General features: G+C 43.9%; 2 non-coding genes across 2 annotated transcripts; one reads left to right on the top strand and one right to left on the bottom strand.

Moving 5' to 3' along the window:
* Positions 1-3,854: 3,854 nt before the first annotated feature.
* Positions 3,855-3,929, bottom strand: Trnas-cga. The gene has a single exon. It is a non-coding gene; the product is annotated as a tRNA-Ser (tRNA).
* A 282-nt stretch (positions 3,930-4,211) lies between these two features.
* On the top strand, positions 4,212-4,286 carry Trnas-cga. The gene has a single exon. It is a non-coding gene; the product is annotated as a tRNA-Ser (tRNA).
* Positions 4,287-10,086: the final 5,800 nt, after the last annotated feature.

The following is a 10,086-nucleotide window of genomic DNA, read 5'->3' as shown; positions in this document are numbered from 1 at the left end:
CAGCACATCTTAGCACAGTGTTACACCATCTGGGTTATCTGGATACTTCCCAGCGACACCAACCTATCGAAAGATAGGAACTTGCCCTTCAATATATTCTCTCTTCCTGTTACTCACCGGGCCTCAACCTGCACTAATTTCAAGCTACCGCCACTCGTACATCACCTGTCATTCAACAACATCTTTGCCTGTGTACTTCCGCCTCGACTGACATCTCTGCCCAACCTCTTTGCATTTACATATGTCTGCTGTGTCTGTATATGTGTGGATGGATATATATATATATATATATATATATATATATATATATATATATATATATATATATATATATAATAGAGGGAAACATTCCACGTGGGAAAAATTATATATAAAAACAAAGATGAGGTGACTTACCGAACGAAAGCGCTGGCAGGTCGATAGACACACAAACAAACACAAACATACACACAAAATTCAAGCTTTCGCAACAAACACTTGCCTCATCAGGAAAGAGAGAAGGAGAGGGAAAGACGAAAGGATGTGGGTTTTAAGGGAGAGGGTAAGGAGTCATTCCAGTCCCGGGAGCGGAAAGACTTACCTTAGGGGGAAAAAAGGACGGGTATACACTCGCACACACACACACACATATCCATCCACACATATACAGACACAAGCAGACATATTTAAAGACGCTTTCGTTCGGTAAGTCACCTCATCTTTATATATATTATGTCTGCTTGTGTCTGTATGTGTGGATGGATATGTGCGTGTGTGCGAGTGTATACCTGTCCTTTTTTCCCCCTAAGGTAAGTCTTTCCGCTCCCGGGATTGGAATGACTCCTTACCCTCTCCCTTAAAACCCACTTCCTTTCGTCTTCCCCTCTCCTTCCCTCTTTCCTGATGAGGCAACAGTTTGTTGCGAAAGCTTGAATTTTGTGTGTATGTTTGTGTTTGTTTGTGTGTCTATCGACCTGCCAGCGCTTTTGTTCGGTAAGTCACCTCATCTTTGTTTTTATATATAATTTTTCCCACGTGGAATGTTTCCTTCCATTATATATATATATATATATATATATATATATATATATATATATATATATATATATATATATATGTGTGTGTGTGTGTGTGTGTGTGTGCGTGTGTGTGTGTGTGTGTGTGTGTGTATACTTGTCCTTTTTTCCCCCTAAGGTAAGTCATTCCACTCCCGGGATTGGAATGACTCCTTACCCTCTCCCTTAAAACCCACATCCTTTCGTCTTTCTCTCTCCCTCCCTCTTCCCTGATGAAGCAACCTTGGGTTACGAAAGCTTGAATTTTGTGCATGTGTTTGTGTTTGTTATTGTCTCTATCAACGTTCCAACACTTTCGTTTGGTAATTCAGATCATCTTCGTTTTTAGATATATTTTTCCCACGTGGAATGTTTGCCTCTATTATATTCATATCATTAATTTGAACCCAACAATTACGTTTGTTATTGTCACTGTTGCATTTCGAAATCTTTTCTGTCATCTTACTTTCTCTTTTTGTTTGTGCAAGTAGTTTCACTTTGTATTCACCTTCTCCTTTTTCCGTAATCTACCATACAATTTTATCCTGCCTATATATACTCAAAATACCTAACTTACTTCCAACCCATAACCAAAAAGTTTTTTTTCGGCTTTCAACACTACTGCTGCTATAAAATCCACCGTTCCCAGTTCACAAACAGTTCCTTTCACCCATTAATTAACCATTTTGGCTAGTTCTAACAACTTTGGTTTTAGTTCCATTTCCGTTTTTTCCCACATCACTGATCATTTTTAGCCGCTTCCCACAGGCTTTAACGTCATTATTTCTTCGTCAGACAATTGTTAGCCTCATTTTCATAATCTGCCACCACAAAACCATTCCTTTTAATACATTTACACGCAGTTTTATCGAAATTTTCCCGAATTTCTCCACCCTTTAACGTGTTTTGGAGGCAACAAAACCACCCAACCTTTGTGCACATCGTTGTTTACCAACCCAAGTTTACCACAGGAGCCGGCCGCTGTGGTCTCGCGGTTCTAGGCGCTCAGTGTGGAACCGCGCGACTGGCACGGTCGCAGGTTCGAATCCTGCCTCAGGCATGGATGTGTGTGATGTCCTTAGGTTAGTTAGGTTTAAGTGGTTCTAAGTTCTAGGGGACTGATGACCACAGATGTTAAGTCCCATAGTGCTCCGAGCCAGCCATCACCACAGGATCAACAAAGCTCAGCTTTAACCAACACTTTTTCGACTTTTTTCACATCAGATCTCCAGTTGCTTTCTAGTTCACCTTTGTCTCTCCCCATATATTTTTATTTTCATTTTCATTTCAGCCTCATGTTACACTTTCCACCTTCTAATACCATGTCACCCTCACAACATCCCCAAAACTACCCCATTAAGTTTTATTTACATTTACTCCGCAAACATGCCTTCACCCTAGCCAGATTACGCTCCCATATTTTATTTACTCATGCTTGTCTGACATTTGGCATTACCCCCAAAGACCTCACACTTAAAGTTCCCATCTCTGGCTGTAACCCTTCTTTCCATCAGTCCCTATATCTATACCAAACTGAACAATCCATAGCCCTCACCCGCCTAATCCTTCACCTACACATCAACTCAGCCAATGAACACACCTGTCAACTCCTATCCCTAATAAAAGCCCTCAATCTTTCCTCTCGCACATCCACACCGGCCGTTCAGAGCATCCTCCTACAGGCCAACCGCAAATTAGAACAGCATGCCCCCCTCCAGCTCAGAAAACTATCCAATCTTCTGGTTTCCCACCTCCGGAAAGGCAACTCACTCACCCTCCACAACTTTTCCAACAAACCTCAACCTCCTCTCATTGGACACAGACCCAGTCTCTCCCATCTACTCAATTTTCCATTTCCAGCTCCACTCCCCCCAAAGCTTCAAAATTCTAATCACCACAATCTGGAACACCACCACCCCAATTCAGTAGTTAACCTTTCCTCCAAACCTCTCTCCGAATCCAAAACGTCTGTCCTATCCAAAGGCCTCACCATCAGACCTACTCCCAGATTCAACCAAACAGCCCTCATCAAAGATTTACTGTTATACGCTCTTACTCTCTGCTGGAAATATCACTTTGCCACGAAGAAAAATAATCCTGATCCTACTCCTAATGATCCAACACCCCAAGATACTATCCAAATTGAACCCTGCCTGGAACAGATCCGTCCTCCATCACAGCGGGACCCACCTCCTCTTCCTCAAAATCACCGTCTCCAAACCTTCCAGGAATTTCTCAGTTCCAGCCTAGCCTCTCAATCCTTCTTGAAAAACCATAATCCTACTCCCAACATCACCACAGCTGAAGCCCAGGCTATCCGTGATCTGAAGGCTGATCAATCCATTGTAATTCTTCCAGCTGACAAGGGTTCCACGACCGTGGTACTTGATCATCGGGTGTATGTGGCTGAGTGACTGCGTCAGCTTTCAGACAACACTACATACAAAGTTTTCCAAGGTAATCCCATTCCCGATGTTCAGGCGGAGCTTCAAGGAATCCTCAGAACCTTAGGCCCCCTACAAAGCAATTCACCTGACTCCATCAACCTCCTGACCACCCTGCACCCCTACCTTCTACCTATTTCCTAAAGTTCACAAACCCAATCATCCTGGCACCCTCCCACCACCACCTCCTCGAGTCCTGTAACCTGGAAAGTGTACACGATCAAAGGCAGAGCCACGTGTGAAAGCACCCATGTGATTTACCAACGGACCTGCCTACACTGTGAAGCCTTCTATGTGGGAATGACCAGTAACAAACTGCCCATTCGCATGAACGGACACAGGCTGACAGTGAAACTTCCTGGCAGATTAAAACTGTGTGCCCGACCGAGACTCGAACTCGGGACCTTTGCCTTTCGCGGGCAAGCGCTCTACCAACTGAGCTACCGAAGCACGAGTCACGCCCGGTACTCACAGCCTTACTTCTGCCAGTACCTCGTCTCCTACCTACCAGTTTTAATCTGCCAGGAAGTTTCATATCAGCGCACACTCTGCTGCAGAGTGAAAATCTCATTCTGGAAACATCCCCCAGGCTGTGGCTAAGCCATGTCTCCGCAATATCCTTTCTTTCAGGAGTGCTAGTTCTGCAAGGTACGCAGGAGAGCTTCTGTAAAGTTTGGAAGGTAGGAGACGAGGTACTGGCAGAAGTAAAGCTGTGAGTACCGGGCGTGAGTCGTGCTTCGGTAGCTCAGTTGGTAGAGCGCTTGCCCGCGAAAGGCAAAGGTCCCGAGTTCGAGTCTCGGTCGGGCACACAGTTTTAATCTGCCAGGAAGTTTCATATCAGCGCACACTCCGCTGCAGAGTGAAAATCTCATTCTACAGGCTGACAGTGTTTGCTGGTAATGATGATCACCCTGTAGCTAAACATCACCTGTCATTCAACAACATCTTTGCCTCTGTACTTTCGCCTCGACTGACATCTCTGCCTAAACTCTTTGCCTTTACAAATATCTGCTTGTGTCTGAATATGTGCAGATGGATATGTGTGTGTGTGAGAGTGTATACCTGTCCTTTTTTCCCCCTAAGGTTAGTCTTTCTGCTCCCAGGATTGGAATGACTCCTTACCCTCTCCCTTAAAACCCACACCCTTTCGTCTTTCCCTCTCCTTTCCTCTTTCCTGATGAAGCAACCTTGGGTTGTGAAAGCTTGAATTTTGTGTGTGTGTTTGTGTTTGTCATTGTCTCTATCAACGTTCCAATGCTTTCCTTTGGTAAGTTTCAACATGTTTGTTTTTAGATACATTTTTCCCACGTGTAATGTTTCCACCTATTTTTAATGGCTGTGTGAGATTAATATATGTGAACACAAAATAAGCAGTCTCGCATATGCGGATGACTTAATTGTGATGGCAGATTCGATTGAAAGTTTGCAAAGTAATATGTCAGAACTAGATCAGAAATGTAAGGACTATGGTATGAAGATTAGCATATCCAACACGAAAGTAATGTCAGTGGGAAAGAGATATAAACGGATTGAGTGCCAAATACGAGGAACAAAGTTAGAACAGGTGGACAGTTTCAAGTACTAAGGATGCATATTCTCACAGGATGGCAACATAGTGAAACAACTGGAAGAGATGTGTAGCAAAGCTAATGCAGTGAGCACTCACCTACAATGTACTCTCTTCTGCAAGACAGAAGTCAGTATCAAGACTAAGTTATCTGCGCACCGTTCAATCTTTCGACCAACTTTGTTGTATGGAAGTGAAAGCTGGGTGGATTCAGGTTACCTTATCAATAAGGTTGAGGTTACAGATATGAAAGTAGCTAGGATGATTGGAGGTACTAGTAGATGGGAACAATAGCAGGAGGGTGTCCACAACGAGGAAATCAAAGAAAAACTGGGAATGAACTCTATAGATGTAGCAGTCAGGGCAAACAGGCTTAGATGGAGGGGTCATGTTACACGCATGGGAGAAGCAAGGATACCCTAGAGACTCATGGGTTCAGCAGTAGAGGGTAGGAGGAGTCGGGATAGACCAAGGAGAAGGTACCTGGATTCGGTTAAGAATGATTCTGAAGTAACAGGCTTAACATCAGAAGAGGCACCAATGTTAGCACTGAATAGGGTATCATGGAGGAATTTTATAAGTGGGACTATGCTCCAGACTGAACGCTGAAAGGCATAATCAGTCTTAAGTGATGATGATACATATATAAAATAGAGGGAAACATTCCACGGGGGGAAAAATATATCTAAAAACAAAGATGATGACGCTTACCAAATGAAAGCATTGGCATGTTGATAGACACACAAATGAACAGAAACACACACACAAAATTCAAGCTTTCGCAACCAACGGTTGCTTCATTAGGAAAGAGGGAAGGAGGGGGAAAGACGAAAGGATGTGGGTTTTAAGGGAGAGGGTAAGGAGTCATTCCAATCCTGGGAGTGGAAAGACTTACTGTAGGAGGAAAAAAGGACAGATATCACTCGCACACACACACACACACACACACACACACACACACACACACACATATCCATCTGCACATATACAGACACAAGCAGACATTTGTAAAGGCAAAGAGTTTGGGCAGAGATGTCAGTCGAGGCGGAAGTACACAGGCAAAGATGTTGTTGAATGACAGGTGAGGAATGAGCGTGGCAACTTGAAATTAGTGGAGGTTGAGGGCTGGCGGGTAATGGGAAGAGAGGATATACTGAAGGGCAAGTTACCATCTCCGGAGTTCTGACAGGTTGGTGTTAGTGGGAAGTATCCAGATAACCCGGATGGTGTAACACTGTGCAAAGATGTGCTGGCCGTGCACCAAGGCATGTTTAGCCACAGGGTGATCCTCATTACCAACAAACACTGTCTGCCTGTGTCCATTCATGCGAATGGACAGTTTGTTGCTGGTCATTCCCACATAGAAAGCTTCACAGTGTAGGCAGGTCAGTTGGTAAATCATGTGGGTGCTTTCACATGTGGCTCTGCCTTTGATCGTGTACACCTTCCGGGTTACAGGACTGGAGTAGGTGGTGGTGGGAGGGTGCATGGGACAGGTTTTACACTGGGGGCGGTTACAAGAGTAGGAGCCAGATGATAGGGAAGGTGGTTTGGGGATTTCATAGGGATGAACCAAGAGGCTACGAAGGTTAGGTGGATGGCAGAAAGACACTCTTGGTCGAGTGGGGAGGATGACATGTAGGATGGATCGCATTTCAGGGCAGGATTTGAGGAAGTCGAATCCCTGCTGGAGAGCCACATTTAGAGCCTGATCTAGTCCTGGAAAGTATCCTGTCACAAGTGGGGCACTTTTAGGGTTCTTCTGTGGGATGTTCTGGGTTTGAGGGGATGAGGAAGTGGCTCTGGTAATTTGCTTCTGTACCAGGTCGAGAGGGTACTTGCGGGATGCGAAAGCTGTTTTCAGGTTGTTGGTGTAATGGTTCAGGGATTCCGGACTGGAGCAGATTCGTTTGCCATTAAGACCTAGGCTGTAGGGAAGGGACCGTTTGATGTCATAATGGAGGTACTGTTGCTTGTTGGTGGGTTTGATGTGGACGAATGTGTGAAGCTGGCCATTGGACAGATGGAGGTCAACGTCAAGGAAAGTGGCATGGGATTTGGAGTAGGACCAGCTGAATCTGATGGAACCAAAGGAGTTGAGGTTGGAGAGGAAATTTGGAGTTCTTCTTCACTGTGAGTCCAGATCATGAAGATGTCATCAATAAATCTCAACCAAACTTTGGGTTGGCTGGCCTGGGTGACCAGGAAGGTTTCCTCTAAGCGACTCATAAATAGGTTGGCATACGAGGGGGCCATACTGGTAGCCATGGCAGTTAAATACTTCCAGCCACAAGCAGAAGCAAGGACGTTCACAATCTAAATCAGGCTCGTCCAAACTGTACCCCTGGGGCGCTAGCGCCCGCAATCGCCCGCGGGCAGCGCCACGGGCGAAATCATTTGTTGTCGCAGTGGCCAAGCTGTGTAGCTCAGCTGGCTGTGCAGACCGCCTGCCAAGCCTCACCATGCCACGTACGCAAATATTGCAAAAGATAAAAATTTATTTTGCGACCACACATCTATAACCAATCTTTTTTGTTAGTTTCAATGAATGAAACAATTAATTGCTAAAGTGATAAAAGTGTTTTAAAAACATGATTGTACAAAATTAATTGTACGTTCTTTTTTGGCATGGTAAGAGCAGGAAACACGTGGGCAAAGTTTGTGCGCAAGTTAAAAGTGATCGCTGAGAATTGGGAAAGCAGGGAAACCCCTTGCTGTTGGTAATCTCATCAAGGATTGCCTGGTCGACTCGGTGGCTCATATTTGCCCACCAGACCTCACGGAAATATTTGAAGAAAACAGCTCTTTTGCCTCAAACTGTTGCTCACATAGTCGAAGATATGGTCTCAGATATGGAGAAGCAATTAATGGAGAGAGCGGCAAACTTCATTTCACTTTCTATCGCTCTTAACGAGTCCGTGGACATTGCAGACATATCTCAGCTCGTCATATTCATTCTAGGTGTTGACGACAATCTGCGTGTCACCAAAGAATGGCTGACGTTGGCTGTTCCTTATTCGCGACAGTCCATTGTCTGATACACCAGGAGGCACCTTGTGCGAAGATTGACCACATAAAAAATGTTATGGACAAAGTTCTTCAAACGGATAATAATCTTCGCTCGCATGGACTAATACATCGCCAATTTAAAGAATTTCTGGCTGATATCGAAGCGAAATACCCGGACATCCCCTACCATGCCGAAGTAAGATGGCTGAGCAGAGGAAAGGTGCTTCATCGGTTTTTCTCCTTGAGGGGCGAAATAAATACCTTTTTGGAAATGAAAGGACGTCCAGAAGAATTACTTTGTGATCCTAAGTGGGTGGCAAACTTGACTTTCTTGAGTGACCTTACTGGTCATTTAAATACTTTAAACATTTCACTCCAACGCAAAAATCACCATGTCGTTGATTTTGTGCAGACGATTCAAGCATTTAAAAAAAAATCTTATTTTGTGGTAAAAACAATTGCGCGAGAAGAATTGTGGAAACTTTCCTGCACTAGACAGCGTTGAAGAAGATGTGGATTTTTCAGATTATGTTGCAATCATTTGCAAATTACAAGAACGGTTTGAAAACTGATTTTGGAGATAAGTGAACTTCAATCGGCCTTAGATATATTTGTTCGCCCATTTTCCCTTCGGCGTAGGATGTCTCACAAGTGTTTCAACTAGAGTTGATTGACCTGCAGTGCCATATCCGTCTGAAGAACCACTTTCTCATGTGTAAAACTTTGGATGACTTCTACAGCTGTCTTCCACTAGAGAAATATCCCTCTTTGCACAAGCACGTGGTGTAAGTTCTCTCAATGTTTGGTTCCACGTATATCTGTGAGTGCTTTTTCTCTCTTTTAAAGCTTGCTAAAACAAAGAACCGTTCATTACTTGGTGATAAAAATTTGGCTAATTCTTTGGGATTATCAGTCTCAGGGAATATTCTACCAAAAATTGACAAAACCGTTTCCTCGAAAAAGAGAAAAGTGTAAAATGTTAATTGTCTTCTTTACCAATGTTGACTGTAAGAATTAAAGAGCTTTAGAACCTTAAATCTATTTTTAATGTTTTCAAACTTGATCGGTTAAAATTATTTAAACTCTGAAAAGAGATACAAAGAGATGTAGCCCGAAGTATAACAAAAAATATTTACTAGTAACTGCTAACAGTAAGAATGAGACTGTATATCCCTTCATAAAGTTATTTATAAAACAGAATATTTATCACTCAAGTTCGTTCAAGAAACTGATATATTTTTCAGATGACGCCTATTGTATATATGACGAGTGTGCATGTGGAGTACTAATAGAATGAACCTGTGGGTCATAAGACAACTAAGATATTCTTCGACTCTTGTTTTGGATATTGCTGTCTAAAGCTCTGCGTAGTAATTCTGCCACACAAACACTAGTTGTTACCTAAACGGTAAGTGGTTTGCTTGTTTTACTGCTCATCGGCCTCTTTTACAGAGGTGTGCTTCCTCTGTTATTAGCCGGCCGTGGTAGCCGAGAGGTTCTAGGGGCTACAGTTTGGAACAGCGTGACCGCTACGGTTGCAGGTTCGAATCCTGACTCAGGCGTGAATGTGTGTGATGTCCTTAGGCTAGTTAGGTTTAAGTAGTTCTAAGTTCTAGGGGACTGATGACCTCAGAAGTTAAGTCCCATAGTGCTCAGAGCCATTTGAACCTCTGTTATTTTGTTTGCGTTGAATCTGACTGTGGGACAGTCCACCACAGAGAAGTGCTGTGCGGTCTCACTCACTCCTCAGTTGTCTCTCTCACTCCTATGCCGACACTAGCCACACAAGGTCGCGGATGGGGCACTAAACTACACTGCCTTGCGCCCGCGGGGCACGGGCGCGCCCGCCGGGCACAATTCTTGGATGAGGCTGATTCAAATGGATCACAAGCTGCTAACCTATGCTTTCAAATGGAATAGCATCAACTGCTCTCCCCACCAGCATGACCATCAGGAATTTATAAGCCAATTTAGCATGGACATATAGCACATTTCCAGCATTGACAGTATGATGGCCAATTGCTTTTCACAC

This window comes from Schistocerca americana, chromosome 5 (genome assembly GCF_021461395.2).
Source record: "Schistocerca americana isolate TAMUIC-IGC-003095 chromosome 5, iqSchAmer2.1, whole genome shotgun sequence".
Lineage (NCBI taxonomy): Eukaryota > Metazoa > Arthropoda > Insecta > Orthoptera > Acrididae > Schistocerca > Schistocerca americana.
The sequence above is the reverse complement of the archived record's forward strand: the minus strand, read 5'-3'. Positions and strand labels throughout refer to the sequence as shown.